The 19,111-nt window shown below is 35.8% G+C and overlaps 1 protein-coding gene and 1 pseudogene across 1 annotated transcript in view; one reads left to right on the top strand and one right to left on the bottom strand.

Moving 5' to 3' along the window:
- The window catches only part of Rnf217 (ring finger protein 217), a 124,620-nt gene that overhangs the window by 79,173 nt on the left and 26,336 nt on the right, over nt 1-19,111 (bottom strand). The window lies entirely within an intron of this gene.
- LOC122103466 lies at nt 17,519-17,608 on the top strand (annotated as a pseudogene).

Below are 19,111 nucleotides of genomic sequence, written 5' to 3'. Positions count from 1 at the left end.
AATAGCTAGGATATGGAAACAACCTAGGTGCCCCACCACAGATGAATGGATCCAAAAATTGTGGTATCTATACACAATGGAATATTATGCAGCCATTAGAAATGACAAAATAATGGCATTTGCAGGGAAATGGATGGAGCTAGAAGGAATCATGTTGAGCGAGGTAAGCCAAGAACGAAGAGACAAACGGTACATGGTCTCCCTCATAAGTGGATGCTAAATCCAAAAGGTTAGGTGATACGACAAAACTAACAGGACTTAAGAAACAAAGAACTCCCGCTCATCTGGTTGAACCACTACTAAATATCCTCATGCTGCTGATCACAAATATGGTATATAACATGTGAACACTGTTATATATTACAGACTGTGGTAGACAATTTGCTCCAGGGAAGTTAGAATGAACTTGTGACTTTGAAATTATGTAATCATTTAATCACAATCAAAAAAAAAAAAAAAAAAAAAGAACCTCGGGGAAGGGAGGGAGGGAGGGGATGGTAGGGGGAAAACAATGGAGGGGGTAACAATGTTCAAGAGGAAGTGTACTCATAACCTCACTCATGTAACTGTAACCCTCTGTATAGTAGCTTTACAATAAAAAAAAAAAAAAGAAATAGGACAATTTAAAAGCTAATAGTCTATAAAATTCCAAAGCAATAAGTAAAATGTAATCTCTCGATTGGTAGTCAGAAATTTGAGACTACATTCTAAACTTATTTCAGAATGTTGTCATTATATGCAATTGAAAGATATTTCTCACACATTATACTCCTACTAAGAATAGGGATTTGGAAAACATCATTTGAAATCTAAGAGAAAGAGCAAAAGGTAATTGAGGTAAATATAGTACTCTTGGGCTTGAGAACTTAAACAATCTAGTTTTTTTTTTTTTAAACAACTTTTTCTAGAGTAACTTATTTAGGGCTATGTATTCTGTTAATGTATTGGATAGATAGCAAAATAAAACACCTCCTTACAATGTAGGAAGGCAAACACTCATATCTCAGTCAATATATTCAGATAAACTGTTTCCAACTGTATTTCCCAATATTCAAACAAATCTGAAAGATAACCAATTTTCCTAGAATAATGAATTAATGTATTAATTGATAATGTATTATTATGAATTTCACTTGTGAAAGAATATTGAGGGGCTGGGAAGGTGGCTCAGTGGTAGAGCGCTTGCCTTGCATGCCTGAGACCCTGGGTTCGATTCCTCAGCACCACATAAGCAAAAAGAAAAAAGCCAGAAGTGGCGCTGTGGCTCAAGTGGTAGAGTGCTAGCCTTGAGCTGAAGAGCTGAGGGACAGCGCCCAAGCCCAGAGTTCAGGCCCCACAATCGGACCCAAAAAAAAAAAAAAAAAAAAAAGAATATTGAAGAATGAAATGATCAATAGTTCTCTTTTTCAAAAAATAATAAAAAATCTCTTTACATTATTTTATATGAAAATAAAAATTATAATGGCTGTCTGACATCCATGATCACATAATATTTATATATCATATTATATATAATACATCATATATTATAATACATGTTAAGGTTTCCCAAATGAGATTCCAAAAGATAATGATCATCACTGTAGATGTCTTCTGTTGTTGTTGCTGTTTTTTTTACCACTTTCTAAGGCAATCTTATTTCAGGTGATTATTTGTATTTTTAAATAATCATTTAAAATAGACTATACTGTAGTTTTTAGAGTCTCAAATACTTAACAGCAAGGAACTGGTACATTGTGGCAAAGTTTTATACTACTAATTGTTGAGCAATTAAGAGGAAGAAAACGGATACAAAGGCAGACTGTAAATACGGAATGATCAAGTCCCATTACATAAACCAAGATTTCTCAGAAGCTTAAATGCAAGTAAGGCTGGAGTAACCTGAATCATCACAGAGCAAGGAGAGCTACTGGTAAAACACATACTTGCAATAATTTTGTTTCAGGAATAATGTATCAGGGAAATATTAAACATATACAAACATACAAATATATTTAATTTACACATACAATATTGGATTGACTTGGATTCTATTGTATCTTAATTTCCTCCAATTTCATAGTGCATAACTCTATATGAAGAATAAGCATGAAATATGGAAAAAGTAGTGTGGGTATTTTGTATATATGATTGTGTTAAGTCAACATCTAGGAATATACAATTTTTACCTTTAAAGGTGTTCTGAATATTTGTCAAAGTTAAGAAATACTGTTCCTAACTTTTCAATTCAGTCCATTTCATCTGATATTTGAGTGGCCCTAATAGGCTCACTTTCATGTTCAAGTTTAGGCAAGTGTGGGTACAGGTAGTTTATTAGGACAGAACTCCAATCTATGAACCTGAAGAACAGTTCTTTTTCTATAATATCACTTTGGACATGTCAGTGAGTTTGAATTACATGTTAAAATATGTAGAAAATAATAATAAAGAAGACCTTGTGTTTTCCTCCTTTTTAAAAAAAGCAAGAGGGAAGAGAGAAGAGAAATACTTAAAAGGATTCATAAGCCAGTGAGGCTGAAGACCAGATCTGATGGAGCATCAGCTGAGGAAGAAATGAATCCCTGCCAGCTCCAAATGCCAACTTCCTCATGCACCTGTGGTTAACCAGTGATGTCACTAGCAAGCTAAAAATGGACTGATGTTCCTACAAGAAGAAACTCAAAATAAAATATTTCAAGACCAACCACTCTCAGGACTCAAATAGGAGACTTAGAACCAGAGCTAACAGGATCTAGCAGACATGTCCTCATCAAACTATAGAACATGTTTATATTTATTAGAGAATCAAAGTCACCTTGAGAGATAAAACTGTTTTGAGGTCAAATATTGCTATTAGAGTTAGCAACAGAGTTTGGACTGTATGCATGAACAGGCTAAATATGAAATAGATGAAGCCAGATCTATTTCAGAGTATTTTTGCACAGTACTATTGCAGAGTATTTCAGATTTTAGACTACTGACACAGAATTCAAAGGTTGAACAGCCCTAAACTGAAAATCTGAAATTTGAATGACTACAAAATCTTTACAACAGATTAAACTAGCAAAAGTTACTGTTCTGGTTATAAAAAAATAAGAAGTCTCATGACTCCACTAAGAAAAAGATTAAAAGAAAACGAGACACACAAAAAAGGGCTAAAGAAATGAAAAAGCACAATAAAGGAAATATAAATGAGCCACAATCTCCAAAACCAAAAAGGAAAGCTCAACATTATTGTAACTCAGGGGAATACATACATAAAATTAAACTGAGTTTTTTTCATCCTGGTATACTTCCCAAACAATGTACGATTTACAATGTACGATTTATTCAGGTTATAGAGCACTAGGATGGTTCAGCAGTGATGAGAACAAAGAACAAAGGGCACAACCACTTTTCAAACAACTTCAAGTGAAGTTACAGAAACAGACCCTGGGGATGCAGAAATACTTTGCCTGAATAAAAGTTTCTGAGTACATGTGTACAAGTCCAAGAGTGTTTCAACACTATCATGTGTTACTGGGAGTGAATATCTACATACAATGAACTACAAGACAGCAATGAACAGGAACATACTTCCATCCCCTACTTGAATAGCTATGGATCTCTGACATTTAACTTTGAATTTAAAAAAAATCTTCCTCTAAATGAATATATCAAATAGGTGTGCACCCGTATAAAAGTGAAATCAGGACACACAAAACAACATTATTTAGAGATACACACATTCGGAGTGAAACTTTGTTAATACAGGATGCCATGAAAATTCCCAGATGTGATTAGATGTGAATGAGAGCACATAATGTGTTTTGGACAAACACCAAGACAGTCTTAGAAGCTGTTAATGTTCTAATTCTTGCATGTAATGGTGGCTATATAAACATTCATTTGATTATTAATTTTAAAACTTTGACCATATTCTACATACGCTCTTTTGTTTGTGGGGGTGGTGTTAAAAAAAAAAAAAAGAAAAAAAGCCAAGTCATATTACTAAACTGCGTGGTGAATTTGTTTTTTTCTTCTTCTCCCATTATAATGCCTTCCTTAAACTTGTGATTCTCCTGCCTCATGTCCTGAGTAGCTGTGATTACAGGCATGAAAAATCACACATAGATATACACTGTTTTTTATTTTGTTTTTGTTTTTTGCTTTAGTTTAATTTTATTGTAAAGGTGATAGATAGAGAGGCTATAGTTACATAAGCCAGGTAATGAGCACATTTCTTTCTGAAGAGTGTCATTCCCTGCCCTTAATTTCTCCCAGTTTTTCCCCTCTTGATCCCCCTACCCCTCAAGTTGCATAGTCTATTTTCAACATAGTGTCTAGTACGTATCACTGCTGAATTGGATCACCCTTTGTCCTACTGTTTCTGTGTTTTCCTCCCTCCACCCCATCAGATACATTTATATACAAGACAAAGGGTACAGAAATCACAAACAGTGGCAAAAGGGAATAAACCCAAGGGGGCCAGGAAGGGAGGGGAAATAACTGCAAACAGTACCAAAAAACCTCTTGTTTTCATTTCTTGGAGTTCATTTTGATAAACATCATTTTATGTGATCATAAGCATATAGCCATTGAACCTTCGTAATCCTCTCCTAAGACTATCCTCTTTTGTGCTCATTATGTGAATATTTAGAGTGCTATTTAATTAATCATGTCCAAGTGTAATTATTTGTCTTTTACTATCCACTGGATTTACCTGTAGGCACATTCTAATTATTACAAATGAAGGAACCCACGCAAAGGACATACCCAGAAAGATAAATACAAAGCCCACAGAATGGGAGACGATCTTTACTAGCTATGTATCAGACAAGAGCCTCATATCTAAAATATACTTGAGCTAATAAACTTAAATCCTAAAATATACTTAAGAGCTAATAAACTTAAATCCCTCAAAAACAAATCATCAGATATACAACAACCCATTAATAAGTGGGCTAAAGAGTTAAAGACTTCTCTGAAGAAAAAATAAGAATGATCAATAGACATGTGAAGCCACCAGCACAAGCATGTTCACTGCAGCATTATTTACTATAGCTAAGATATGAAATCAACCCAGATGCCCCTCTGTGGATGAATAGATCATGGAATATATATATACACAATGGAAATCTATGCTCCATCAGAAAGAATGACACTGCACCAATAATAAAGAAATGGAAGGACTTGGATAAAAGTATATTAAGCAAAGTATGCCAGACCCAAAGAAACATAGGCTGCATGGTTTCCCTCATTTATACACTGTTTTTTAGTATCATATTTCACAAAAATAAAATACACAAATCTTTAATAATTATGGCTAAGGTGGTAGTGACAACAACTGACAAGCCACAAACTCCAAAGTTACAAACACAGTCAAGAACTAATAATAATCTTGCTTTAGTTCTTTAAGAATGGAACCATTACTTATGCTTTGGTGGTCTCTGCTTTTACAAATGAAGTCGTATATTCCTGGGTCATCAAACATTCTTCTATTTTATTCTTGACTATCTCAGAGCTATCTTGTCAGACAGTGAGCTCCATATCCTAGAGGCTGCCAGCAGTTAGCCACAGAGCTATAAAACTCAGGGCCAAGTAACAGGTGCAAACGCTGTCCTGTGTGACTTTTGCTACTAAAAAGATTAAAGCCTAAGTGGAAATAAAATACTACATTTCTGCTTTGTGAGATACTATTCACACAGAAGAAAACACAGGAGCACTCAGGACATATATAATAGTATGGTTTGCAAACTTCTCTAGCTACCTGAATTCATGTCAGTAACTTACTTTTTTTCCAATTTGGTGTCATGGGCACTTGAAGTGTACAATACTCTGTTTATAAGGTCTTAAATTTCCCATAATAGATACATATAAAGACACACATATCTCTCAAATAATGTTTTTCCCTCTGGGATAATATTTGTTAATTATATTTTCTTCTAGACTTGTTTTTGCCCCCTCAACCCATCATGATTCCTTTTTTTTCCAAATCTGACCTCCTTACTCCAGCTAGTGACTTGTTTCCTAAAATGCAAAATGTTGTTCCTATGAACTTCAATGACTCCCCACTGCCTTTAAGATAAAAACTCTTCACCAAGAAATTCGCTCTCAGATTCTTACTCACCTGTCCCACTTAGCACTCTGAGTCACTGCAGAATCTAATCATCTTTTTGTACACTTTTTATTGTAAAAAATATTGTACAGAGGGGTTCCAGTTACATGAACAAGGCAATAACTTGAAACAGTGGTTCTCCCAATCCTGAAGCATTCTTTACTCAGCCCCTTTTTTGCCCAACTAACTTTTAATTACATACAGACATCACCTGTGACTTCTAAATTTTATTTAGTTGAGTTTTAGTGTGAGGACCCCCAAGTTAAATGCAGTGCTGTTTTTAGAAAAGAAGAAGAAAAAAGAAAGAAAGAAAGAAGAGGAGTAGGCCTGAGGCTGGTGGATTCTAGCTACTTGGGAAGCTAAGAATGTTGAGATTGTGGTTAACAGTGAACCTAGGCAGATAAAAGTCCGTGATAACACTTTGTAACAAAGAGCCTGATGCAGTGGAACACACCTGTATTCTAGCTCCTGCGAACCCTAACATAGGTGAACTGTGCTCAGGTGTAAGGTCCCATCTCAAAAATGAGCAAGAATCAACTTTAGAGGCCTGGCTCAGCTTAGAAAGCTGAGCTGAAAATTTCAGTACCAAAAGCAAAAAAAAAAAAAGAAAGAAAGAAAAGAAAAAGAAGGAAGTGGGGAGGGAGAGAAGAGGAAAGAGAGAGCAAGCAAGAGAGAACAAAGAGTCTAAAATGTTAAGGGCTACCAGCTCACAATGAATCCTAAGTATATAATTTCCCTTGCTGCCTATCTAAATATTTACCCTTCTTGAAGTCAGGGATTGCACTGGAAAAAAATACAGGGAATGGCAGAAGAGATCTAGGTAGAGACAAAGATATTCCAAAAATAGAGAGAGAAAGAGCATCAGGAATCCAGACAAAAGTGGCAGAACAGATAAGAAGAGAGACAGGCAGGAGAGGAAAGTAGAAGAAGTCCAAACCTCCCAGTCCAGCTTGGGATGAGTAGGACAGGGAGTACAAATCCACAATCCCAACTGTTGAACTCAGTACCCTGCTGCATCCACTCTTTGATGCATTGAGGAATAGGTTTATATGTTTGTTGCCTCTGAGGGAATAAAAGAGGGATGAAGGAACCTGTGGAACCAGCTGCAAACTGCCCTGCCCAGAGGCCACAAAGCTCCTCGCAGCAAGTAATATCTCCCGAAATACTAAGAAAGGAAATTTCTAAAGTGAGTGTCTGCTTCTACTACAATTTATTTTTTTCCTCAGAGAAAAAAGCACACTAAAAAGTCAACTAAATAAAATTTGAGGAGATATTCATCCCAATGGATACACAAATCACAAGAACTGAAAAAGCAAAGCAACACATCACTTCTCAAGAGCTCGTAACACCTCAAGAACCAAATCCAAAAATATTGAAATGGCCAAAATGGCCAAAAAAATTCAAAAGTCCACTTTTTAAAATGATGAGTGACCTCAACTAGGATTCAAATAAACACAATTTCAATTCAAGATCCAAATGAGAAAGTCAGATGACAAGGACATTCAAATTCTAAACAAACAAGAAAGAACACCACATACTGGAAATGAAAAACTCAATAAATCAAATTTAAAACACCATGGAAAAACAACCAGTTGACTAGATCAAAGAAAAACAAGTATCAAGGACTGAAGATGAGCTGAGGAAATCAGACACTAATAAAGAAAAATAACAAACAAGGATGAGTACAAACTAGAAAATCATGGGGTAGAAGAGAAGAGGCTAAAATACAAACTAAATGCATAAAAGAACCAATTCAATAAAACTGTAATTGAAAATTTTGAAAATCTAGGGGATGATATGGATATCCAAAATGTAGAAAATACACAAAAACCAAATACACCTTACTGGGAAAGAACCTCTCTCTCCACATTGCATTATACTAAAAATGCTAAGAAAAGAAAGAAAATGTAGCTACACTTAAAAGCAAATCCACTAGAATTAATCAGACTTCTCATAAGAAACCCTAAAAGCCAGGAAGACATAGTTCAAGCTCTGAAGACAAATAACTATCAACCAAGATTATTATATCTAACAATGTTATCTATGAGGAAGAAATAAGTCCTTCTGAGAAATGCCCAATTCATGACCTCTAAGCTAGTACTGCACAAGACAGTTAAATAAATCTTATACAAAAGAGAGAAAGGGGAAAAGTGACAAATATAAAAAGTTGGGAAAGCATAAATTTCTGAAGAGGAACACATAAATAAATGGAACTGAGTAAATTAAAAAAAGAACTCCCACGAGGAACATAGGAATAAAACAACAAACAAACAAAACAATACTCCTATCAACCAAGAAAAGAACCAACAAAATTATAGGACACCAGCAAGCACCTCAGGTATAACTCTAACTGTAAATAGTATTACCTGTAGTAAAAAGATGAAGAGGGAATGACTGGATTAAAAAACCAGAGTCAACTATCAGTTGTCTGTAAAAGATACTTCTCACTGGCAAAGACACACCGAGATGGAAAGTGAAAGGATGCAATATTGAAATAGAAAGCAAAAGCAAGCAGGAATAGCTGTACTCATAAACTTCAAGCTAAAATTACTCAGAAGGGTTTAAGGTCATAATATATTACTAAAGGAAACAATCCATCAAGAATATAAGAAATAGGCGGGTGCTGGTGGCTCATGCCTGTAACCTTGCTACTCAGGAGGCTGAGATCGGAGGATCGCAGTTCAAAGCCAGCCCGGGCAGGAAAGTCCGTGGAACTCTTTATTATTATTATTATTATTGTGAAAATACTGTACAGAAGGGTTAAGTTACATGGGCAAGATAACGAGTACATTTCTTACCAAGCATTGTAGCCTCCTCCTTTGCTTCCCCTTCCCATCCCTTCCCATACCCCCCTTGCCCCCCCATCCGATCCTCCCCCCACCAAAGTGTTCCTCTTCAGAAATTTATGCTTTCCCAACTTTTTATATTTGTCACTTTTCTCCTTTCTCTCTTTCGTATAAGATTTATTTAACTGTCTTGTGCAGTACTAGCTTAGAGGTCATGAAATGGGCATTTCTCAGAAGGACTTATTTCTCCCTCATAGATAACATTGTTCGTTTTTCTACATAACGACTTGTACATCTCATTGTTGCAATGGGTCCACCTGTATCCCTATTTAAATGATTTGTTTTTTCTCTTCCCCTCCACAATTATACCGACATCAAATACAGTGAAAGCAGGGGTTATACTGTGGGGGAGGGACATACAAAGCAACAAAGAAATAATCTTATAAATGGGTTAGAAACAATTGCATGAAAGAAAAAAAAACATTTGAATACTTATCTAGGGTTAATTTCCCTAACATCAACTTATCTGACCTTTTCTGCTTGACTCAGACATACACTGGGTATTTCAAATAAGGGAAACCATGGGGCCTATATTTCTTTGGGCCTGGCTTCATTTATAATTTTTTCCAAGTCTTTCCATTTCCTAACAAATTTATCTCCAATAAACCACCAGAAAACTGGAAGTGGCACTGTAGCTCAAGTGGTAGAGCACTAGCCTTGAGCTGAAGAGTTGAGGGACAGTGCTCAAGCCCAGAGTTCAAGCCCCACGACTGACCAAAAAAAAAAAAAAAAAAAAATACAATGAATGAGCAGCTGCTAGTGGCTCACACCTGTAATCCTAGTTACTCCAAAAGTTGAGATCTGAGGATCGCTGTTCAAAGCCAGCCTGGGCAGGAAAGTTCATGAGACTTTTATCTCCAATTAACCACCTGAAGTGAAGCTGTGGCTCAAGTGCTCAAGAGCTCAGGGATGGCGCCCAGGCCCAGAGTTCAAGCCCCACAACCAATAAAAATTTTTTAAAATGTAAATTTATATGCACCAAATATTGTTGTACTCAATTTCATCAAACAAACACTAATAGACAAATACCACTACAGGTAGGTCCAGAAACAGTAATAGTACCTACCTTGAATACTGCAGACACAATAGGTGATACACATACAAAATGACAACCGCCAGCATGATAACAACAACAACAAAAATAACAAATACTTTTAGAGTTAAACTGCATCACAGAGCAAATAAACTTCACAGCTAGTTACAGACGATTCCATCCAACAGGTGCAGAACACGAATTCTTCTCAAGCCCATCTAACTTGGTTCAAAACAGGTCATAATTTAGGTCATAAAGCAAATCTTAAGAAATACAAGAAAACAGAAAATTTATTTTATCTTATGATCATGATGGGATAAAAATTAGACATCGATAACAAGAATACCTATAAAAACTATGCAAATAAATTGAGATTGAACAACATGCATTTGAATAATTGGTAGGACACCAAAAATACCATGGAGAAATTTAAAAATTTCTTAATAGAATTGAAAATACAATGGACCAGATCCTGTAGCCAGAAACAGAGCAAAGACAATTCTAAGAAGAAAGTTTATAGCTATGCGTCCTTACATTAAAATATCAGTGAGATCTCAAATAAATCAGCTAACAATGCTACTAGAGCTCTGAGAAAAATAACAAGCCAAGCCAGGCGTCGGTAGCTCACTCCTATATCCCTAGCTATTCAGGAGGTTAAGATCTGAGGATATAGGTTAAAAGCCAGCCTGGGCAGGAAAGTCCAAGAAACTCTTACCTCCAGTAAGCCACTCAGAAAACCGGAAGTGGTGCTATGGCTCAAGTGGTAGAGCACTCACCTTGAGCTGAAGAGCTGAGGCCAGTGCCCAGGCCCAGAGTTCAGAGTTCAAGCCCCACTACCGACCAAAAAAAAAAAAAAAAAAGAAAGAAAGAAAAATAACAAACCAAATCACAAACTAGTAGTAAGAAAGAAAGAATAAAGATAGGGCATAAATTAATGACATGCAGACTAAAAGAACAGTACAAAGACTGAACAAAACAACTATTTAGTTCTTTGAAAGGATAAATAATACTGACAAACTCTTACCTAAACTAAGCAAAAGAGTAAAAAAACCAAATTGATAAAATTAGAGTTAAAAGGGGCGGGGTGGGCAGGGAAAAAACAATTGTTTAAATAGGGATACGGGTGGACCCATTGCAAGAATGAGATGTACAATTCGTTATGTCAAAAACCGAACTTTACAACATTGGTGGGTGTGGAGGGGGAATCGGATAGCGGGGGCGGGGGGGAGGGGATGGGAAGGGATGGGAAGGGGAAACAAAGGAGGAGGCAACAATGCTTGATAAGAAAATTATCTTGACCATGTAATTGTAACTTCTCTGAACAGTATTTTCACAATAAAAAAAAGGGGGTGGAGGGTAGTCCAACAAATACCAACAAAAATCAGAGGATATCAGAGGAAAAATATTTAGAAATTTTAAAGTAAGTTGGAAAGTATAGAGGAAATGGGTAAACTTCTAAACACATGTGACATACAGAAATTTAACCAGGAGTATAAAAACAACTAAAACAGATTCATAATGAACAATGAGACCGAAGAAATAGCAGTTTCCAAACAAAAACAAGCCTAGGTAGATTCACTGTTCAATTCTAATAGATGGTTTTTCCTCTCTTTTTTTTTTATTGTTACTTTAAAGGTGATATAAAGAGGGGTTACAAAATGCTCAATAGAAAATATACTCATTACTCATGTAACTGCAACTCCTTTGTACGTAATCTCTACAATAAGAAAAGAAAAAGAGGGGTTACGGTTATACAAGTCAGGTAATGAGTACGTTTCTTTTTGGATAATGTCACCCCTTCCCTTGCTATCTCTCAGTTTCTTCCTCCTGTCCCCACCTACACGTTGTATAGTTCATTTTCAAAGTAGTGTCTAGTGAGTACCATTGCTGCAATTGTTCACCCTTTGTCCCTCCCAAAGACTTTCAAAGAACTAATACCAGTACACCTCAGAATACTGCATCAAATAGAAAATGAATAAACATTACAAAATCTAGTTTATGAAGATAGGATTACCCTAGTGCCAAAATTTTTATTATACTACAAAAAAGAAAATTGTGTCCAATTTTCTTGATAAACATAAACACAAAAATTCACAATAAGTTACTTGGCAAACTGACTTCAACAACATAATTAGAAGATCGTATACCACTAGGTGTAATGGCTCCTGGCTAGAATCTCAGCTACTGGAGGCAGAAATTGGGACAATCACAATTTAAGGACAGTCCAGGCAAAAGATAAGGAGACCCCCATCTCAAACAATAATCCAGGCACAGTGGTGTGAGCCTGTGTTATTCCCAGGTACTTTGGAGGTGTAGGTAGGAGAATTATGGTATAAGTTTGGTCCAGAGCAAAAACATGAGATTCCATCTAAAAAAAAAAAATAAAGCAAAAAAGAACTGGGAATATGCATTGTTCAACTAGTTAAGCATTAGAGTTCAAACCCTAGTACTGGGGGTAAGAAAAGCATATTCCATGATCTTGGTTTCACTCCAGGATTACAAAAATGTTTCAACATAGGAAAACCAGTAAGTGTAAGGGAGATCATACACAAATTAAGAATAAAATCTGCATGATCATCTCAATAGATGCATAAAAGCCTTTGACAAAATCCAGCATCCCTTCATAACTAATAAGTAATCTATGAATAGGAGGGCCATATCTCAACATAATACAGGTCTTATCCAAAAATGCTATGGCCAACATAGTACTAATTGAGGAGAATCTGAAGTCATTTCCTCTAAAGTCAGAATTGAGACAAGGGTGTCCAGTCCCTCTACTCTTAAGCAATATAGTGTCTGACTTAAGAGTAACAAGGCAAGAGGAAGAAATAAAGGGGATGTGAATAGGAAAAGAGAAAGTCAATTTTTACCTATTTATAGATGATATGATGTTATACTTACTAAAAAGACTACACCAGAAAACTCTTAGATCTGATAAGCACTTTCAACGAAGTAGCAGAATAAAAAGTAAACCTATAAAACTTCAGTATTTTCTGTATACTGAAAGCAAACATGCCGAGAAAGAAATCAGGGGTTGGGAAGAATTTCATTCACAATAATCTCAAGAGAAAAAATATCATAAGAATAAACTTAGCAAGGTGGTAAAAACTCTTTAATGAAAACTATCAAATACTGAAGACAGAAACTGAAGAAAGGAAATGGAGGTATGGCTCAAGTTCTAGAGTGCCAGCTTTTAATTAAAAAAAAAAAAGCTAAGGAAGGGCACAAGCTCTTGAGTTTAAGTCCCACTACTGGCACTAAGAAAGAGACAGAAAGGGGTGGGGGGTGGGGAGTAATGTGAAAATACCTATACTACTATTGCAATCTCAATGAAAATACCAATGTCATTCCTCAGGGACATACAAAACAATTCCAAAAGTTCATTTGGAAAGACAAAAGACTCCAAGTAGGTAAAATGATTTGGAGCAAAAAGAGCAAAGCTAAACATATCATAGTAGCAGACATGAAATGAAACTAGGCAGCCAAAGCAAAAATAGCATGGTACTGGAATAGAAAGTACAGAAATAAGTCCACACAGAGACAGTGGATTTTCAACAAAGATGCCAAAAACATGTATTGGATAAAGTATAGCCTCTTATTTAACAAGGTATTAGGAAAACCAGTTATCTACATAAAGAAGATTGAAACTAAGCTCCTATTTTTCACACTGAACAAAATCAATCCAAAATGGATCAAAGACTTTAATGTAAGACCCAAAACTTTGAAACTACATCAGGAAAATATAGGGGGAATGCTTCAAGATATATGTATAGGCAATATCTTTCTGAATAGGACTCTAATACTTCAGGGAATGAAACAAGAATTGAGAAATAGAATTACAACAGAATAAAGCTTCTGCACTTCAAGGTAGCGATTATCACAGACCCTGGAATGGGAGTAAATATCTGCCAGCTATTTATCTGGCACGGGAATATTATCCACAATACATGAACAGCTCAAAGAAATTTAATCATGAAAAGGGCAAATGATCCAATTAATAAATGAGCAAATGAACTGAAATGTCAGTTTTTTAAAGTAGAAGAACAAATAGTGAACAGACATGTGAAGAAATATTAACTATCTTAGCCATAAAGCAAATGCAAACCAAAACAGTAACATTTGATCTCAACCCAGTTAGAATATTAATCATCAAGAAGTCAAACAACTAATTGCTGGCAAGGATTTAGAGGGAAAAGGGACTGTTGATGGGAATGTAAATTAGTCTACCCACTCTGGAAATTAGTGGAGTTCCTCAAAAAAAAACCCTAAACTAGAAGTACTTAATCTTGCTTTACCAATCTTGTGCATATACCTGAAGGAGTATACGTTAGCATGTAAGAGAGATACCTGTTATACCCATATTTCTGTAGCTCTATTCGTAATAGTGAGGTTATAGAGCCAATCTAGATACACATTAATACATGAATGGATAAATATAGTATATGTACACTAGACGTTAAATAGTATTACTCAGTACAAAGAATAATGAAATATTATATTTGCATGAAAATGAATGGGACCAGAGATGATCATGTTGAGTGAAATAAGCTAGACACAGACAAATACAGCATCTCATCCCAGAACCCAGATCTAAAGAAAAAGGGCATAAAAGGGTCTATTTAAGGGGATGGGATCATTGAGAATTAGGAGAGGGAAATGAAAGGATGAAGGAGCATATAATTGAAGTTGATTGTACAAACATGAAAAAGACACATGAAACCCATTTTGTGAAAATGTGTTAAGAAAGCTGCCCAGGCATCTTGGCTCATGCCTGTAACCCCACCTACTCTCAACATAGAGATAAACAAGTTAGCCACAGGGGGAAAAAGTTAGCAAGATTCCACCTTAATTGATAAGCTGAGCATGGTGGACTGTATGGTCTGAGGCCAGCTTCAGACAAAATATAAGAACCTATCTGAAAAATCAAAAGGAGATGTATGGCTGAAGTCCCTGCCTAAACAGGAAGTAGGCCCTGCATTCAAACTCCAGTACTGAAAGAAAAACAAACAAACACAAAATTTCACACAAGATAATATTTAACACAAACTATCATCTTTAGCACCATATTTCTAGCACTTAAGACTGTATCAATGAGCAAAATAAACTGAATTACAGATTCAGTGTTGTAGGGAAAAACGATAATAAATACAATATGTAAATTTTACAACACTGTGTAAAGATAATAATGCTATGAAGAGGTAATGCAGGTGCTAAGAGGAGACCACCAGGAGAAGCTGAGACTTGAACAAGCTCTGGAAATAGGAGTGAGTCTTACAAATAGCATGAAAGCCAGAGTGCATCAGAGGAGTGTGAAGCTGCTGCAACAGTCCTAGCACGGACAAAGGCCTGAGAGGGAAGAACAGAGCACAACAGCAGGGAGTCTGAGGAAGCTAGGCTTGGATGACAGCAGATAGAAAAAGGGTCAGAGATTATGTAGAGAGCCTTGTCAGCCACTGTGATATCTTTGGGTTTTACTCTAAGAAGCCATTATAAGAGAACAAGATAGAGTTTGATTTTTAAATAATCCCTCTGGCTTCATTCTGGCTATCATTCTACAAAGACATCCAGGCACAAGCAGAGAGAATACTTGTTTTCCTGGTGAAAAATGATAGTGGCTTGATTCACAGTGGTAGAGCCATTGAAATGGTAAGAAGTGGCTCAATTCTGGGTATATCTTAAAGGTAGCATTCATGGTGATCAATGAAATATGGAATGTGATGTAAACATTCACACACAGAGAGAAAGAAAGAGAGAGAGAAAAAAAGAGAAAGTCATAGTCAACTAAGAAACTAAAATATGGATGGTAGAACATTGGAAGAACAGTAGAACAGATTTATAAAGGAAATATATAGCTAAGGTTCTGTGTGTGTGTGTGTGTGTGTGTGTGTGTGTGTGTGTGTGTGTGTGTGTGTGTGCTCGTGCGCATGCGTGTGTGTCCTCGTGCTTGAACTCAGCTCCTGGACGCTCTCCCTATGCTTTTTTGCTCAAGGTTGGCACTCTACTGCTCGAGCCACTTGCAGGTTTTTTTGGGTCCCTAATTGAAGATAAGAGTCTCATAGATCTTCTTTTCCAGGCTGACTTCAAATCTTTATCCTCAGATTTTATCTTCTTGAGTAGCCAGAATTATAGGTATAAGCCACTGGTACCCAGGCAGTTGAGTTTCTTCTGACATGTAAAATTTGAAGTATCTATGATATATCCAGAAGTGGAGACAAATTCCGATAGATAAGTCTAGAATTCTATGGCACAGCCTGAGCTGAAGGTATACATTAAAGAAAAATCACTGGCCCATTAAGAATAAAAATGAATCAGATTATGAAAGCAAGAAACTAAAGGGTAAAGACTGTTAAAAGAGTTAAAACAAAAGTTAAGAAATCACTCAGAAGGGGATGCATTGACAAATAATCCTAAAGAAATAACTCATGTGGAAGGAAAAACAACCAAGAGAATATGATGTCTTTCAAACTACATGAAGAAAGTACTTCAAGAAGGAGGGGTGATCAATTGTGTCAAATATTCTTGAGAAACCAAATAATAGGGGGGGGAACCTCATTGGATTAAGTAAGATGAATGTCAGTGGCAATCTTTACAAAAACAGTTCCCGTAGAAAGGTAGAGACAAAGCTTGACTGACGCAAGCTCAACAAACAATGGAAAGAAAAATAAAATGAAGGCATAAAGCCAACTCTTGTAATGAACTGGATTACAAAGACAGCAGATAAAGGATGTTAGGAATAAGAGGGAGGAAGAAAACCACAGGAAGGGATTTTGCTTCTCTTAGTTTTTTTTTCCTTTCTTTAAAGAAGAGTGCAGGAACAGCTAATTTGTATGCGCACAGAAAAGATCCAATAAAGAGAAAAATCAATGACATAGGACAAAGTTCAGTAAATAATTTGCCAATGGTCTATAGCTTGATTTGTATATTTTATGAAGTAAGCATGTCTACTTTTCTGAATAGTTTAAAAGAAAAATCAATGTATGAAAATCTGTTCAAATTCAAATTTCAATACTTACAAATAAAGCTTTAAGGGAACACAGATATATTCAATAATTATACACTGCCTATAACTGTTTTTGTTCAACAGCAGAGATTAGCTGCTGTGACAGAAATCAGGTTTAACCTTATAATTGAGTCCTGCCACTTCCTAGATCATTATGAATCACAGTGACACAGTTATAACTTCACAGAGTTTTATGTGTGAGCATATCACCTTAACTGCCACACTTTTTAAATTATCAATGTATATGTCTAAAGAAGAAAGGAGGTAAATGGATTTCAAGTATCACACTTTGAAAGAAGAATGGGTGTAGGTTGTTACTGAATCTGATGAATTTGCTACTAAAATGGAAAAGCATTTCACTTGTTTTATAGAGACATATAGCTAACAGTATCATGAAGGACTTTAAATTCTGAATACCCATAAAACCCAGTGGAGTAATACTATTTTGTTCCACTTATCTGTGTAAAAAGATGTTTTAACCATGAAATACTTTTCAAAAACTACAGCTGAATATTAGCCATGAATAATCAAGCAAAATGTTATCTCAAAAATATTTTACTTTTGTGCTCACTTCGGCTGCACATATACTAAAATTGGAACAATGTAGAGAAGATTAGCATGTCACGCAAATTCATGAAGCATTCCATATTTTTACAATAAATAAATAAATATTTTCTTTTTGTATTGGTATATATGAATTCTACATTTCTGAATGTCTTATTATTACTATCATATCTTAGTTTTGACAAAAATGTGAAAATTTTTATGTGCTTTCTCTTATTAGTGGCAGACTTGGTTTTACCTCTTGCTCTGCAAAACCAAAAATATTTACTCTCTGGCTTTTTACAGAAAATGTTCATCAACTCTTTGTATAGGACAGAGAAGAAATAGATTGTTGAATATTGTTTTGAATGGACAAGGTATTTCACCCATGATTGGTTTAATTTGGACTTATAAAAATCAATTTGAAAACTGGGTGCCAGCTGTTCCTATCTCCAATCCCAGCCTTGGGAGGCTGAGATTGTTGAGATGGAGGTTCAAGGTTAGTAGGAGTGGGAGGAGATTTGTGAGACCTTTCTCAAAAGACAAATGGACATGGTGGCATGCACCTGTTATCCTAGCTACTAGGAATCCTAACATTGGTAGACTGTGGCTAGGTGTGAGCACAGGGTAGGAAATGAGACCTTAAGCAAAAACGAGGGTTCAAGATATGTCTCAATGGTGAAAGTGTCTGTTTACCCAACAGATTAATGTATCTAATTAAAATTATTTAAATGTAATTCTGAGAACAACTGAATGAGGGTAAACCCAGAAAGCATGGGCAGAGTATGGGAATACTTAGAGGAAACTTGAGATCAGTACATGAAAATGATGCCAGAGGAAGTCTGTTGCTGATGGCTGCCCTACCTTTCCTCCAATCACACAATGCATCTTTCTGAACAGCAAGAAAAAAAATCATCAACCTGGCAATAACCAAAACAAGGTTACAGAAGAGGGTAAAGCATTCACAGAAACAGTGAACTTTGATATTCTAAGAAGAAACAGTTAAAGATTAAGAACCCTGCCAACCTGGAAGAAAAGACAAGTCCATTTTTGTACCTGGGAGAGCTAACTAAAGAACGCGATTTGAACTATACTCTCCTTAATAGAAATCATCATTTCTACTTTATAAAGCAATGCGAGAGCTGAAGGTAGGAGGTAGTGATTAAAAACATGATGAATCCTTATAGTTTGCCATCAGCAACTTCCTTCAGAGATTTCCAGAGCCTTTGATAACAAATAGGATTGTATAGCAGCAGACCTGAGAGGATGAGTAAATTCCACCATCTCTACCATGATACTAAACACTGTAATTTATAAATGTGTGCTATCTGGTAAAAAAAAAAATGCTAGCTTGCTTACAAAATGAACCAAGGTTATCTGTCAGAACAGATGTAATATGAGAACAATGACTAATGAACACTAGAGTTAAAAGAAATGTTGAAAAAAAATGTTCATGGCCCTGATTTTACAAGAGTACATCTAAGCATTTAATATACTTTAAAAAGATAAAAAAGTATCTCTATTAGTCTGTTTGGAATTCTACAGCAAAATGCCTTGGATACTCAATTTTTAGACAATGTGTATTTATTTCTTTTTGTGGGGCGGTAGGGCGG

This window comes from Dipodomys spectabilis, unplaced genomic scaffold, assembly GCF_019054845.1.
Source record: "Dipodomys spectabilis isolate Male_0828 unplaced genomic scaffold, ASM1905484v1 ptg000001l, whole genome shotgun sequence".
Taxonomy (NCBI): domain Eukaryota; kingdom Metazoa; phylum Chordata; class Mammalia; order Rodentia; family Heteromyidae; genus Dipodomys; species Dipodomys spectabilis.
This window is presented reverse-complemented; position numbering and strand designations above follow the sequence as displayed.